The following is a 17,189-nucleotide window of genomic DNA, read 5'->3' on the forward strand; positions in this document are numbered from 1 at the left end:
GAGTGTAGAGGTGGCAGGTAGACTAGTGGTTAGAGTGTAGCGGTGGCAGGTAGACTAGTGGTTAGAGTGTAGAGGTGGTAGGTAGACTAGTGGTTAGAGTGTAGAGGTGGCAGGTAGACTAGTGGTTAGAGTGTAGAGGTGGTAGGTAGACTAGTGGTTAGAGTGTAGAGGTGGCAGGTAGCCTAGTGGCTAAAGTGTAGAAGTGGCAGGTAGCCTAGTGGTTAGAGTGTAGAGGTGGCAGGTAGCCTAGTGGTTAGAGTGTAGAGGTGGTAGGTAGACTAGTGGTTAGAGTGTAGGGGTGACAGGTAGCCTAGTGGTTAGAGTGTAGAAGTGGCAAGGTAGCCTAGTGGTTAGAGTGTAGAGGAGGCAGGTAGACTAGTGGTTAGAGTGTAGAGGTGGTAGGGTAGCTTAGTGGTTAGAGTGTAGAGGTGGTAGGTAGACTAGTGGTTAGAGTGTAGAGGTGACAGGTAGCCTAGTGGTTAAAGTGTAGAGGTGGCAGGTAGACTAGTGGTTAGAGTGTAGAGGTGGTAGGTAGACTAGTGGTTAGAGTGTAGAGACAGCAGGTAGCCTAGTGTTTAGAGTGTAGAGGTGGCAGGTAGACTAGTGGTTAGAGTGTAGAGGTGGTAGGTAGACTAGTGGTTAGAGTGTAGAGGTGGTAGGTAGACTAGTGGTTAGAGTGTAGAGGTGGCAGGTAGACTAGTGGTTAGAGTGTAGAGGTGGTAGGTAGACTAGTGGTTAGAGTGTAGAGGTGGTAGGTAGCCTAGTGGTTAGAGTGTAGAGGTGGCAGGTAGTCTAGTGGGTAGAGTGTAGAGGTGGTAGGTAGCCTAGTGGTTAAAGTGTAGAGTTGGCAGGTAGACTAGTGGTTAGAGTGTAGAGGTGGCAGGTAGACTAGTGGTTAGAGTGTAGAGGCGGCAGGTAGACTAGTGGTTAGAGTGTAGAGGTGGTAGGTAGACTAGTGGTTAGAGTGTAGGGGTGGCAGGTAGACTAGTGGTTAGAGTGTATAGGTGGTAGGGTAGACTAGTGGTTAGAGTGTAGAGGTGGCAGGTAGACTAGTGGTTAGAGTGTAGAGGTGGTAGGTAGACTAGTGGTTAGAGTGTAGAGGAGGCAGGTAGCCTAGTGGTTAGAGTGTAGAGGTGGCAGGTAGACTAGTGGTTAGAGTGTAGCGGTGGCAGGTAGACTAGTGGTTAGAGTGTAGAGGTGGTAGGTAGACTAGTGGTTAGAGTGTAGAGGTGGCAGGTAGACTAGTGGTTAGAGTGTAGAGGTGGTAGGTAGACTAGTGGTTAGAGTGTAGAGGTGGCAGGTAGCCTAGTGGCTAAAGTGTAGAAGTGGCAGGTAGCCTAGTGGTTAGAGTTTAGAGGTGGCAGGTAGCCTAGTGGTTAGAGTGTAGAGGTGGTAGGTAGACTAGTGGTTAGAGTGTAGGGGTGACAGGTAGCCTAGTGGTTAGAGTGTAGAAGTGGCAGGTAGCCTAGTGGTTAGAGTGTAGAAGTGGCAGGTAGACTAGTGGTTAGAGTGTAGAAGTGGCAGGTAGACTAGTGGTTAAAGTGTAGAGGTGGTAGGTAGACTAGTGGTTAGAGTGTAGAGGTGGCAGGTAGACTAGTGGTTAAAGTGTAGAGGTGGCAGGTAGACTAGTGGTTAGAGTGTAGAAGTGGCAGGTAGACTAGTGGTTAGAGTGTAGAAGTGGCAGGTAGACTAGTGGTTAAAGTGTAGAGGTGGTAGGTAGACTAGTGGTTAGAGTGTAGAGGTGGCAGGTAGACTAGTGGTTAAAGTGTAGAGGTGGCAGGGTAGACTAGTGGTTAAAGTGTAGAGGTGGCAGGTAGCCTAGTGGTTAGAGTGTAGAGGAGGCAGGTAACCTAGTGGTTAGAGTGTTGAGGTGGCAGGTAGCCTAGTGGTTAGAGTGTAGAGGTGGCAGGTAGACTAGTGGTTAGAGTGTAGAGGTGGCAGGTAGACTAGTGGCTAAAGTGTAGAAGTGGCAGGTAGACTAGTGGTTAGAGTGTAGAGGTGGCAGGTAGACTAGTGGTTAGAGTGTAGAGGTGGTAGGTAGACTAGTGGTTAGAGTGTAGAGGTGGCAGGTAGACTAGTGGCTAAAGTGTAGAGGTGGCAGGTAGCCTAGTGGTTAGAGTGTAGAGGTGGCAGGTAGCCTAGTGGTTAGAGTGTAGAGGTGGCAGGTAGCCTAGTGGTTAGAGTGTAGAGGTGGCAGGTAGCCTAGTGGTTAGAGTGTAGGGGTGGCAGGTAGACTAGTGGCTAAAGTGTAGAGGTGGCAGGTAGACTAGTGGCTAAAGTGTAGAGGTGGTAGGTAGACTAGTGGTTAGAGTGTAGAGGTGGCAGGTAGACTAGTGGCTAAAGTGTAGAGGTGGTAGGTAGACTAGTGGTTAGAGTGTAGAGGTGGTAGGTAGACTAGTGGTTAGAGTGTAGAGGTGGCAGGTAGACTAGTGGCTAAAGTGTAGAGGTGGTAGGTAGACTAGTGGTTAGAGTGTAGAGGTGGCAGGTAGACTAGTGGTTAAAGTGTAGAGGTGGCAGGGTAGCCTAGTGGTTAGAGTGTAGAGGTGGCAGGTAGCCTAGTGGTTAGAGTGTAGAGGTGGCAGGGTAGCCTAGTGGTTAGAGTGTAGAGGCGGCAGGTAGCCTAGTGGTTAGAGTGTAGAGGTGGCAGGGTAGCCTAGTGGTTAGAGTGTAGAGGCGGCAGGTAGCCTAGTGGTTAGGGTGTAGAGGAGGCAGGTAGCCTAGTGGTTAGAGTGTAGAGGCGGCAGGTAGACTAGTGGTTAGAGTGTAGAGGAGGCAGGTAGACTAGTGGTTAGAGTGTAGAGGTGGCAGGTAGACTAGTGGTTAGTGACCTAGTGGTTAGAGTGTAGAGGCGGCAGGTAGACTAGTGGTTAGAGTGTAGAGGCGGCAGGTAGACTAGTGGTTAGAGTGTAGATGTGGTAGGTAGCCTAGTGGTTAGAGTGTAGAGGCAGCAGGTAGCCTAGTGGTTAGAGTGTAGAGGTGGCAGGTAGACTAGTGGTTAGAGTGTAGAGGTGGCAGGTAGACTAGTGGTTAGAGTGTAGAGGTGGTAGGTAGACTAGTGGTTAGAGTGTAGAGGTGGCAGGTAGACTAGTGGCTAAAGTGTAGAGGTGGCAGGTAGCCTAGTGGTTAGAGTGTAGAGGTGGCAGGTAGCCTAGTGGTTAGAGTGTAGAGGTGGCAGGTAGCCTAGTGGTTAGAGTGTAGGGGTGGCAGGTAGACTAGTGGCTAAAGTGTAGAGGTGGCAGGTAGACTAGTGGCTAAAGTGTAGAGGTGGTAGGTAGACTAGTGGTTAGAGTGTAGAGGTGGCAGGTAGACTAGTGGCTAAAGTGTAGAGGTGGTAGGTAGACTAGTGGTTAGAGTGTAGAGGTGGTAGGTAGACTAGTGGTTAGTGACCTAGTGGTTAGAGTGTAGAGGCGGCAGGTAGACTAGTGGTTAGAGTGTAGAGGCGGCAGGTAGACTAGTGGTTAGAGTGTAGATGTGGTAGGTAGCCTAGTGGTTAGAGTGTAGAGGCAGCAGGTAGCCTAGTGGTTAGAGTGTAGAGGTGGCAGGTAGACTAGTGGTTAGAGTGTAGGGGTGGCAGGTAGACTGGTGGTTAGAGTGTAGAGGTGGTAGGTAGACTAGTGGTTAGAGTGTAGAGGTGGTAGATAGACTAGTGGTTAGAGTGTAGGGGTGACAGGTAGACTAGTGGTTAAAGTGTAGAGGTGGTAGATAGACTAGTGGTTAGAGTGTAGGGGTGACAGGTAGACTAGTGGTTAAAGTGTAGCGGTGGTAGGTAGACTAGTGGTTAGAGTGTAGAGGTGGTAGGTAGACTAGTGGTTAGAGTGTAGAGGCGCCAGGTAGACTAGTGGTTAGAGTGTAGAGGTGGTAGGTAGACTAGTGGTTAGAGTGTAGAGGTGGCAGGTAGACTAGTGGCTAAAGTGTAGAGGTGGTAGGTAGACTAGTGGTTAGAGTGTAGAGGTGGCAGGTAGACTAGTGGTTAGAGTGTAGAGGTGGCAGGTAGACTAGTGGTTAGAGTGTAGAGGTGGTAGGTATACTAGTGGTTAGAGTGTCGAGGTGGTAGGTAGACTAGTGGTTAGAGTGTAGAGGTGGTAGGTAGACTAGTGGTTAGAGTGTAGAGGTGGCAGGTAGACTAGTGGCTAAAGTGTAGAGGTGGTAGGTAGACTAGTGGTTAGAGTGTAGAGGTGGCAGGTAGACTAGTGGTTAGAGTGTAGAGGTGGCAGGTAGCCTAGTGGTTAGAGTGTAGAGGTGGCAGGTAGCCTAGTGGTTAGAGTGTAGAGGTGGCAGGTAGCCTAGTGGTTAGAGTGTAGAGGTGGCAGGTAGCCTAGTGGTTAGAGTGTAGAGGCGCCAGGTAGACTAGTGGTTAGAGTGTAGAGGCAGCAGGTAGCCTAGTGGTTAGAGTGTAGAGGGATCAGTGGCTTCTTCCTTGCTGAGCGGCCTTTCAGGTTATGTCGATATAGCACTCGTTTTACTGTGGATAAAAATATTTTTGTACCGGTTTCCTCCATCATCATCACAAGGTCCTTTGCTGCTGTTCTGGGATTAATTTGCACTTTTTGATACAGTTGAAGTCACAAAGTCAGTGCCTCTTTGCTTGACATCAAAATAATCAAAAGAAATCAGCCAAGACCTCAGAAAAAAAAGTAGCCACAGTAAAATGAGTCCTATATCGACATAACCTGAAAGACCGCTCAGCAAGGAAGAAGCCACTGCTCCAAAACCGCCATAAAAATGCCAGACTACGGTTTGCAACTGCACATGGGGACAAAGATCGTACTTTTTGGAGAAATGTCCTCTGGTCTGATGAAACAAAAATAGAACTGTTTGGCCATAATGACCATCGTTATGTTAGGAGGAAAAAGGGGGGAGACTTGCAAGCCGAAGAACACCATCCCAACCATGAAGCACGGGGGTGGCAGCATCATGTTGTGGAGGTGCTTTGCTGCAGGAGGGACTGGTACACTTCACAAAATAGATGGCAACATGAGGATGGAAAAGTATGTGAATATATTGAAGCAATCTCAAGACATCAGTCAGGAAGTTAAAGTTTGGTCGCAAATGGGTCTTCCAAATGGACAATGACCCCAAGCATACTTCCAAAGTTGTGGCAAAATGGCTTAAGGACAACAAAGTCAAGGTATTGGAGTGGCCATCACAAAGCCCTGACCTCAATCCCATAGAACATTTGTGGGCAGAACTGAAAAAGCTTGTGCGAGCAAAGGAGGCCTACAAACCTGACTCAGTTACACCAGCTCTGTCCGGAGGAATGGGACAAAATTCACCCAACTTATTGTGGGAACCTTGTGGAAGGCAACCCGAAATGTTTAAACCAAGTTAAACAATTTAAAGGCAATGCTACCAAATACTAATTGAGTGTATGTAAACTTCTGACCCACTGAGAATGTGAAGAAAGAAATAAAAGCTGAAATAAATCATTCTATCTACTATTATTCTGACATTTCACATTCTTAAAATAAAGTGGTGATCCTAACTGACCTAAGACAGGGAATTTTTTACTCGGATTTAAATGTCAGGAATTGTGGAAAAACTGAATTTAAATGTACTTGGATAAGGTGTATGTAAACTTCTGACTTCAACTGTAGAATGCCCACCCATCCTCCCAACCAACCGCCCTCCTACCGTTTCTGTCTGAAGAAACCTGCTGTCTTTATTTGTGATACTGGGCTGTGTGTTTACAGTGTGTGGAAGGATGTACACGTGGGGAAAGAGTAGTGCTAAGACAACCGATGACATTGAAACCAATTGTGATTGGGGAAGAGGAGGTTCTCGTCTCCAAGACAACGAAGCTGTAAGAAGAAGATTCCGGACTATTTTATAATATAATAATGATAATAATAATAATAATAATAATAATAATAATAATAATGAGACAATAAATGTCTCCTAGCACCAATCCTTGGGGAACACCTTCAGCTGTCTTGCAGAAGCCACTCTAAAAACAGTCCTTACCCTATCGATTACTTCTCACTGGAAGACGTTAAGCTACACTAAAGCTACCCTTAAGGAAAAAGGAGAGGAGGGAGGGCTGGAGATGGATGGAGAGGAGGGAGGGCTGGAGATGGAGGGATGGAGAGGAGGGACAGATGGAAATGGAGGGATGGAGAGGAGGGAGGGCTGGAGATGGATGGGGAGGAGGGAGGGCTGGAGATGGAGGGATGGAGAGGAGGGAGGGCTGGTAATGGATGGGGAGGAGGGAGGGCTGGAGATGGAGGGATGGGGAGGAGGGAGGGCTGGAGATGGATGGGGTGGAGGGAGGGCTGGAGATGGAGGGATGGAGAGGAGGGAGGGCTGGAAATGGAAGGATGGAGAGGAGGGAGGGCTGGAGATGGAGGGATGGGGAGGAGGGAGGGCTGGAGGGACAGGGAGGAGGGACAGGGAGGAGGGAGGGCTGGAAATGGATGGGGAGGAGGGAGGGCTGGAGATGGAGGGATGGGGAGGAGGGAGGGCTGGAGGGACAGGGAGGAGGGACAGGGAGGAGGGAGGGCTGGTAATGGATGGGGAGGAGGGAGGGCTGGAGATGGAGGGATGGGGAGGAGGGAGGGCTGGAGGGACAGGGAGGAGGGACAGGGAGGAGGGAGGGCTGGAAATGGATGGGGAGGAGGGAGGGCTGGAGATGGATGGGGAGGAGGGATGGAGAGGAGGAGGGGCTGGAGATGGAGGGATGTAGAGGAGGGAGGGCTGGAAATGGAAGGATGGAGAGGAGGGAGGGCTGGAGATGGAGGGATGGAGGGATGGAGAGGAGGAGGGGCTGGATATGGAGGGATGTAGAGGAGGGAGGGCTGGAAATGGAAGGATGGAGAGGAGGGAGGGCTGGAGATGGAGGGATGGAGAGGAGGGAGGGATGGAGAGGAGGGAGGGCTGGAGATGGAAGGATGGAGAGGAGGGAGGGCTGGAGATGGAGGGATGGAGAGGAGGGAGGGGTGGAAATGGAAGGATGTAGATGAGGGAGGGCTGGAAATGGAAGGATGGAGAGGAGGGAGGGCTGGAAATGGAAGGATGGAGAGGAGGGAGGGATGGAGATGGAGGGATGGAGAGGAGGGAGGGCTGGAGAAGGAGGGATGGAGAGGAGGGAGGGCTGGAGATGGATGGAGAGGAGGGAGGGCTGGAGATGGAAGGATGGAGAGGAGGGAGGGATGGAAATGGAAGGATGGAGAGGAGGGAGGGCTGGAAATCGAAGGATGGAGAGGAGCGAGGGCTGGAGATGGAGGGATGGAGAGGAGGGAGGGCTGGAAATGGAAGGATGGAGAGGAGGGAGGGCTGGAGATGGAGGGATGGAGAGGAGGGAGGGCTGGAGATGGATGGAGAGGAGGGAGGGCTGGAGATGGAAGGATGGAGAGGAGGGAGGGCTGGAAATGGAAGGATGGAGAGAAGGGAGGGCTGGAGATGGAGGGATGGAGAGGAGGAGGGGCTGGAGATGGAGGGATGTAGAGGAGGGAGGGCTGGAAATGGAAGGATGGAGAGGAGGGAGGGCTGGAGATGGAGGGATGGAGAGGAGGGAGGGCTGGAAATGGAGGGATGGAGAGGAGGGAGGGCTGGAGATGGAGGGATGGAGAGGAGGGAGGGCTGGAGATGGAGGGATGGAGAGGAGGGAGGGCTGGAGATGGAGGGATGGAGAGGAGGGAGGGCTGGAAATGGAAGGATGGAGAGGAGGGAGGGCTGGAGATGGAGGGATGGACAGGAGGAGGGGCTGGAGATGGAGGGATGTAGAGGAGGGAGGGCTGGAAATGGAAGGATGGAGAGGAGGGAGGGCTGGAGATGGAGGGATGGAGAGGAGGGAGGGCTGGAAATGGAGGGATGGAGAGGAGGGAGGGCTGGAGATGGAGGGATGGAGAGGAGGGAGGGCTGGAGATGGAGGGATGGAGAGGAGGGACGGCTGGAGATGGATGGAGAGGAGGGAGGGCTGGAGATGGAAGGATGGAGAGGAGGGAGGGCTGGAAATGGTAGGATGGAGAGGAGGGAGGGCTGGAGATGGAGGGATGGAGGGATGGAGAGGAGGGAGGGCTGGAAATGGAGAGATGGAGCGGAGGGAGGGCTGGAGGGACAGGGAGGAGGGACGGCTGGGGATGGAGGGGCGGAGAGGAGGGAGGGCTGGAGGGACAGGGAGGAGGGACGGCTGGGGATGGAGGGGCGGAGAGGAGGGAGGGCTGGGGATGGAGGGACAGGGAGGTGGGACGGCTGGGGATGGAGGGGCAGAGATGAGGGAGGGCTGGGGATGGAGGGGTGGAGAGGAGGGAGGGCTGGAAATGGAGAGATGGAGCGGAGGGAGGGCTGGAGGGACAGGGAGGAGGGACGGCTGGGGATGGAGGGGCGGAGAGGAGGGAGGGCTGGAGGGACAGGGAGGAGGGACGGCTGGGGATGGAGGGGCGGAGAGGAGGGAGGGCTGGGGATGGAGGGACAGGGAGGTGGGACGGCTGGGGATGGAGGGGCAGAGAGGAGGGAGGGCTGGGGATGGAGGGGTGGAGAGGAGGGAGGGCTGGGGATGGAGGGGCGGAGAGGAGGGAGGGCTGGGGATGGAGGGAAGGAGAGGGAAGATGGAGGGACGGGGAGGAGGGAGGGACGGAGAGGACGGATGGTGGAGGGATACGGTGGCTTTGTTTGGACAAGAGCAGGTGATTCGTCAGGGACAGCTGGAGACAGCAGCAGAGGCTGCAGCTGCTGAGGAGAGGAGGAGAGGAGGAGGAAAGGAGGAGGAGAGGAGGAGAAGAGCAGGAACAGAGGAGCAGACATGCTGCAGAAGTCCTTCAGACCTGCGACCAGTCAGTCAGTCTGTATCGACCGGCCATCAGCTCTCCTGGGTCCTGCATGCCACCACTATAGAGTAAGCCAATCACCTGAGGTTTCTCTCATTCACTACCAGAACCACTACCTACCCATTTTCAAAAATAGCCTAAGTGAGTAGCAGTGCTGAACTAGGATCAGTTTTAGATCATAATGAGTAAGTGGTCACAACGGAGGGTAGAGGGTAGAGAGAGAGACATGGAGGGTAGAGAGGGGGATAGATGGAGGCTAGAGAGAGAGAGACATGGAGGGTAGAGAGGGGGGGTAGATGGAGGGTAGAGAGAGAGAGACATGGAGGGTAGAGAGAGAGACATGGAGGATAGAGGGGGTTAGATGGAGGGTAGAGAGAGAGACATGGCGGGTAGAGAGGGGGGTAGATGGAGGGTAGAGAGAGAGACATGGAGGGTAGAGAGGGGGGTAGATGGAGGGTAGAGAGAGACATGGAGGGTAGAGAGAGAGACATGGAGGGTAGAGAGAGAGACATGGAGGGTAGAGAGGGGGATAGATGGAGGGTAGAGAGGGGGGTAGATGGAGGGTAGAGAGGGGGATAGATGGAGGGTAGAGAAAGAAACATGGAGGGTAGAGAGGGGGGTAGATGGAGGGTCGAGAGGGGGGTAGATGGAGGGTAGAGAGGGGGATAGGTGGAGGGTAGAGTGGGGGATAGAATATAAACCACTAGAATATAAACCACCAGAAAATAAACCAACAGAATATAAACCAACAGAATATAAACCACCAACAGAATATAAACCACCAACAGAATATAAACCACCAACAGAATATAAACCAACAGAATATAAACCAACAGAATATAAATAAACAGAATATAAACCACCAACAGAATATAAACCAACAACAGAATATAAACCACCAACAGAATATAAACCAACAGAATATAAATCAACAGAATATAAACCAACAGAATATAAACCAACAGAATATAAACCAACAGAATATAAACCAACAGAATATAAACCACCAACAGAATATAAACCAACAAAATATAAATCAACAGAATATAAACCAACAGAATATAAACCAACAGAATATAAACCAACAGAATACGTATAAACCAACAACAGAATATAAACCACCAACAGAATATAAACCAACAGAATACGTATAAACCAACAACAGAATATAAACCACCAACAGAATATAAACCAACAGAATATAAACCAACAGAATATAAACCACCCACAGAATATAAACCAACAACAGAATATAAACCAACAACAGAATATAAACCACCAACAGAATATAAACCAACAACAGAATATAAACCACCAACAGAATATAAACCACCCACAGAATATAAACCACCAACAGAATATTAACCACCAACAGAATATAAACCAACAACAGAATATAAACCACCAACAGAATATAAACCAACAACAGAATATAAACCACCAACAGAATATTAACCACCAACAGAATATAAACCACCAAACGAATATAAACCACACACAGAATATAAACCACCCACAGAATATAAACAACCAACAGAATATTAACCACCAACAGAATATAAACCACCAACAGAATATAAACCACCAACAGAATATAAACCACCCACAGAATATAAACCACCAACAGAATATTAACCACCAACAAAATATAAACCACCAACAGAATATAAATCAACAGAATATAAACCAACAGAATATAAACCAACAGAATACGTATAAACCAACAACAGAATATAAACCACCAACAGAATATAAACCAACAGAATACGTATAAACCAACAACAGAATATAAACCACCAAGAATACAGAATATAGAATATAAACCAACAGAATATAAACCAACAGAATATAAACCAACAGAATATAAACGAACAGAATATAAACTAACAGAATATAAACCAACAGAATATAAACCACCAACAGAATATAAACCAACAGAATATAAACCAACAGAATATAAACCACCAACAGAATATAAACCAACAGAATATAAACCAACAGAATATAAACCACCAACAGAATATAAACCAACAGAATATAAACCACCAACAGAATATAAACCAACAGAATATAAACCAACAGAATATAAACCACCAACAGAATATAAACCAACAGAATATAAACCACCAACAGAATATAAACCAACAGAATATAAACCACCAACAGAATATAAACCAACAGAATATAAACCACCAACAGAATATAAACCAACAGAATATAAACCACCAACAGAATATAAACCAACAGAATATAAACCACCAACAGAATATAAACCAACAGAATATAAACCAACAGAATATAAACCACCAGAATATAAACCACCAACAGAATATAAACCACCAACAGAATATAAACCACCAACAGAATATAAACCACCAACAGAATATAAACCACCAACAGAATATAAACCAACAGCAAATAAACCACCAACAGAATATAAACCAACAGAATATAAACCAACAGAATATAAACCACCAGAATATAAACCACCAACAGAATATAAACCACCAACAGAATATAAACCACCAACAGAATATAAACCACCAACAGAATATAAACCACCAACAGAATATAAACCAACAGAATATAAACCAACAGAATATAAACCAACAACAGAAATAAGCCAACAGAATATAAACCACCAACATAATAGAAACCAGCAACAGAATATAAACCAACAGAATATAAAACACCAACAGAATATAAACCAACAGAATATAAACCACCAACAGAATATAAACCAACATAATATAAACCAACAGAATATAAACCAACAGAATATAAACCACCAACAGAATATAAACCACCAACAGAATATAAACCAACAACAGAATATAAACCAACAGAAAATAAACCACCACCAGAATATAAACCACCAACAGAATATAAACCAACAGAATATAAAACACCAACAGAATATAAACCCCCATAATATAAACCACCAACAGAATATAAACCACCAGAATATAAACCACCAACAGAATATAAACCACCAACAGAATATAAACCACCAGAATATAAACCACCAACAGAATATAAACCACCAACAGAATATAAACCAACAGAATATAAACCAGCAACAAAATATAAACCAACAGAATATAAACCACCAACAGAATATAAACCACCAACAGAATATAAACCAACAACAGAATATAAACCAACAGAAAATAAACCACCACCAGAATATAAACCACCAACAGAATATAAACCAACAGAATATAAAACACCAACAGAATATAAACCCCCATAATATAAACCACCAACAGAATATAAACCACCAGAATATAAACCACCAACAGAATATAAACCACCAGAATATAACCAACAGAATATAAACAAACTGAATACAAACCAACAGAATATAAACCATCAACAGAATATAACCAACAGAATATAAAAAAACTGAATACAAACCAACAGAATATAAACCATCAACAGAATATAAACCACCAACAGAATATAAACCAACAGAATATAAACCACCAACAGAATATAAACCAACAGAATATAAACCACCAACAGAATATAAACCAACAGAATATAAACCACCAACAGAATATAAACCAACAGAATATAAACAACCAACAGAATATAAACCACCAAATGAATATAAACCACCAACAGAATATAAACCAACAGAATATAAACCAGCAACAAAATATAAACCAACAGAATAAAAACCACCAACAGAATATAAACCACCAATAGAATATAAACCAACAACAGAATATAAACCAACAGAAAATAAACTACCACCAGAATATAAACCACCAACAGAAAATAAACCAACAGAATATAAACCAACAGAATATAAACCACCAACAGAATATAAACCAACAGAATATAAACCAACAGAATATAAACCACCAACAGAATATAAACCAACAGAATATAAACCAACAGAATATAAACCACCAACAGAAAATAAACCAACAGAAAATAAACCAACAACAGAATATAAACCAACAGAATATAAACCAACAGAATATAAACCAACAGAATATAAACCAACAACAGAATATAAACCACCAACAGAAATAAGCCAACAGAATATAAACCACCAACATAATAGAAACCAGCAACAGAATATAAACCAACAGAATATAAAACACCAACAGAATATAAACCACCAACAGAATATAAACCACCAACATAATAGAAACCAGAAACAGAATATTATCCAACAGAATATAAACCAACATAATAGAAACCAGCAACAGAATATAAACCAACAGAATATAAAACACCAACAGAATATAAAGCACCAACAGAAATAAGCCAACAGAATATAAACCACCAACATAATAGAAACCAGCAACAGAATATAAACCAACAGAATATAAACCACCAACATAATAGAAACCAGCAACAGAATATAAACCAACAGAATATAAACCACCAACAGAATATAAACCACCAACAGAATATAAATCACCAACATAATATAAACAAACAGAATATAAACCAACAGAATATAAGCCACCAACAGAATATAAACCAACAGAATATAAGCCACCAACAGAAAATAAACCACTAACAGAACATAAACCACCAACATAATATAAACAAACAGAATATAAACCAACAGAATATAAAACACCAACAGAATATAAACCACCAACAGAAATAAGACAACAACAGAAAATAAAACCAACAGAATATAAACCACAAACAGAAAATAAAACCAACAGAAAATAAAACCAACAGAATATAAACCAACAGAATATAAACCAGCAACAGAATATAAACCAACAGAATATAAACCACCAACAGAATATTAACCAACAGAATATAAACCACCAACAGTATATAAACCAACTGAATATAAATCAACAACAGAATGTAAACCAACTGAATATAAACCAACAGAATATAAACCAACTGAATATAAACCAACAGAATATAAACCAACAGAATATAAACCAACAGAAAATAAACCAACAGAGAATATAAACCATCAACTGAATATAAACCAACAGAATATAAACCACCAACAGAATATAAACCACCAGAATATAAACAATCCACAGAATATAAACCAACAGAATATAAACCAGCAACAGAATATAAACCAAGAACGGAATATAACCAACAGAATATAAATCAACAACAGAATGTAAACCAACAGAATATAACCACCCACAGAATATAAACCAACAGAATATAAACCACCAGAATATAAACAATCCACAGAATATAAACCAACATAATATAAACCAACAGAATATAAACCACCAACATAATAGAAACCAGCAACAGAATATAAACCAACAGAATATAAAACACCAACAGAATATAAACCACCAACAGAATATAATACAGCAACAGAATATAAATCAACAGAATATAACCAACAGAATATAAACCACCAACAGAATATAAACCAACAGAATATAACCAACAGAATATAAACCAACAGAATATAAACCACCAACAGAATATAAACCAGCAACAGAATATAAACCAGCAACAGAATATAAATCAACAGAATATAACCAACAGAATATAAACCAACAGAATAAAAACCAACAGAATATAAACCACCAACAGAATATAAACCAACAGAATATAAACCAACAGAATATAAATCAACAGAATATAAACCACCAACAGAATATAACCAACAACAGAATCTAACAAACTGAATATAAACCAACGGAATATAAACCATCAACAGAATATAAACCAACAGAATATAAACCACCAACAGAATATAAACCAACAGAATATAAACCACCAACAGAATATAAACCACCAACAGAATATAAACCAACAGAATATAAACAACCAACAGAATATAAACCAACAGAATATAAACCAACAGAATATAAACCACCAACAGAATATAAACCAACAGAATATAAACCAACAGAATATAAACCACCAACAGAATATAAACCACCAACAGAATATAAACAACCAACAGAATATAAACCACCAACAGAATATAAACCACCAACAGAATATAAACCACCAACAGAATATAAACCAACAGAATATAAACCAACAGAATATAAACCAAAATAATATAAACCTACAGAATATAAACCAACAACAGAATATAAACCACCAACAGAATATAACCAACAACAGAATCTAACAAACTGAATATAAACCAACGGAATATAAACCATCAACAGAATATAAACCAAAAACGGAATATAACCAACAGAATATAAACCACCAACAAAATATAAACCACCAACATAATATAAACCACCAACAGAATATAAACCACCAGAATATAAACCACCAACAGAATATAAACCACCAGAATATAACCAACAGAATATAAACAAACTGAATACAAACCAACAGAATAAAAACCATCAACAGAATATAAACCACCAGAATATAACCAACAGAATATAAACAAACTGAATACAAACCAACAGAATATAAACCATCAACAGAATATAAACCACCAACAGAATATAAACCAACAGAATATAAACCAACCAACAGAATATAAACCAACAGAATATAAACCACCAACAGAATATAAACCAACAGAATAAAAACCACCAACAGAATATAAACCAACAGAATATAAACAACCAACAGAATATAAACCACCAACAGAATATAAACCACCAACAGAATATAAACCACCAACAGAATATAAACCAACAGAATATAAACCACCAACAGAATATAAACCAACAGAATATAAACCACCAACAGAATATAAACCACCAACAGAATATAAACCACCAACAGAATATAAATCAACAGAATATAAACCATCAACAGAATATAAACAAACTGAATACAAACCAACAGAATATAAACCATCAACAGAATATAAACCAAGAACGGAATATAACCAACTGAATATAAACCAACAACAGAATGTAAACCAACTGAATACAAACCAACAGAATATAAACCAAATGAATATAAACCAACAGAATATAAACCACCAACAGAAAATAAACCAACAGAATATAAACCACCAACAGAATATAAACCAACAGAATATAAACCAGCAACAAAATATAAACCAACAGAATATAAACCACCAACAGAATATAAACCACCAACAGAATATAAACCAACAACAGAATATAAACCAACAGAAAATAAACCACCACCAGAATATAAACCACCAACAGAATATAAACCAACAGAATATAAAACACCAACAGAATATAAACCCCCATAATATAAACCACCAACAGAATATAAACCACCAGAATATAAACCACCAACAGAATATAAACCACCAGAATATAACCAACAGAATATAAACAAACTGAATACAAACCAACAGAATATAAACCACCAACAGAATATAAACCAACAGAAAATAAACCACCAACAGAATATAAACCAACAGAATATAAACCACCAACAGAATATAAACCACCAACATAATATAAACCACCAACAGAATATAAACCACCAACAGAATATAAACCAACAGAATATAAACACAGAATATAAACCACCAACAGAATATAAACCACCAACAGAATATAAACCACCAACAGAATATAAACCAACAGAATATAAACCACCAACGGAATATAAACCAACAGAATATAAACCACCAACAGAATATAAACCACCAACAGAATATAAACCAACAGAATATAAACCATCAACAGAATATAAACAAACTGAATACAAACCAACAGAATATAAACCATCAACAGAATATAAACCAAGAACGGAATATAACCAACTGAATATAAACCAACAACAGAATGTAAACCAACAGAATATAAACCAACAGAATATAAACCAACAACAGAAAATAAACCAACAGAATATAAACCACCAACAGAATATAAACCAACAGAATATAAACCACCAACAGAATATAAACCACCAACAGAATATAAACCAACAGAATATAAACCATCAACAGAATATAAACCAACAGAATATAAACCACCAACAGAATATAAACCAACAGAATATAAACCATCAACAGAATATAAACCAACAGAATATAAATCAAAATAATATAAACCACCAACAGAAAATAAACCAACAGAATATAAACCAACAGAATATAAACCACCAACAGAATATAAACCAACAGAATATAAACCACCAACAGAATATAAACCAACAGAATATAAATCAAAATAATATAAACCACCACCAGAATATAAACCAACAGAATATAAACCACCAACAGAATATAAACCAACAGAATATAAACCAACAGAAAATAAACCACCAACAGAATATAAACCAACAGAATATAAACCAACAGAATATAAACCACCAACAGAATATAAACCAACAGAAAATAAACCAACAGAATATAAACCACCAACAGAATATAAACCAACAGAATATAAACCAACAACAGAATATAAACCAACAGAATATAAACCAACAACAGAATATAAACCAACAACAGAATATAAACCAACAGAATATAAACCAACAGAATATAAACCAACAACA

General features: G+C 42.3%; 1 protein-coding gene and 1 long non-coding RNA gene across 14 annotated transcripts in view; one reads left to right on the forward strand and one right to left on the reverse strand.

Moving 5' to 3' along the window:
* Window positions 1–17,189, forward strand: part of LOC139422672 (uncharacterized) — a 1,300,889-nt gene that overhangs the window by 311,502 nt on the left and 972,198 nt on the right. Inside the window, exon 2 of the long non-coding RNA XR_011635740.1 lies at window positions 1,749–1,773. This is a non-coding gene — a long non-coding RNA (uncharacterized lncRNA). The remainder of the gene's footprint in view (window positions 1–1,748; window positions 1,774–17,189) is intronic.
* LOC139422670 (transcription factor 4-like) overlaps window positions 1–17,189 on the reverse strand; it is a 411,500-nt gene that overhangs the window by 232,179 nt on the left and 162,132 nt on the right. The gene's annotated exons all lie outside the window — the stretch shown is intronic.

Source organism: Oncorhynchus clarkii, chromosome 12, assembly GCF_045791955.1.
Source record: "Oncorhynchus clarkii lewisi isolate Uvic-CL-2024 chromosome 12, UVic_Ocla_1.0, whole genome shotgun sequence".
Taxonomy (NCBI): domain Eukaryota; kingdom Metazoa; phylum Chordata; class Actinopteri; order Salmoniformes; family Salmonidae; genus Oncorhynchus; species Oncorhynchus clarkii.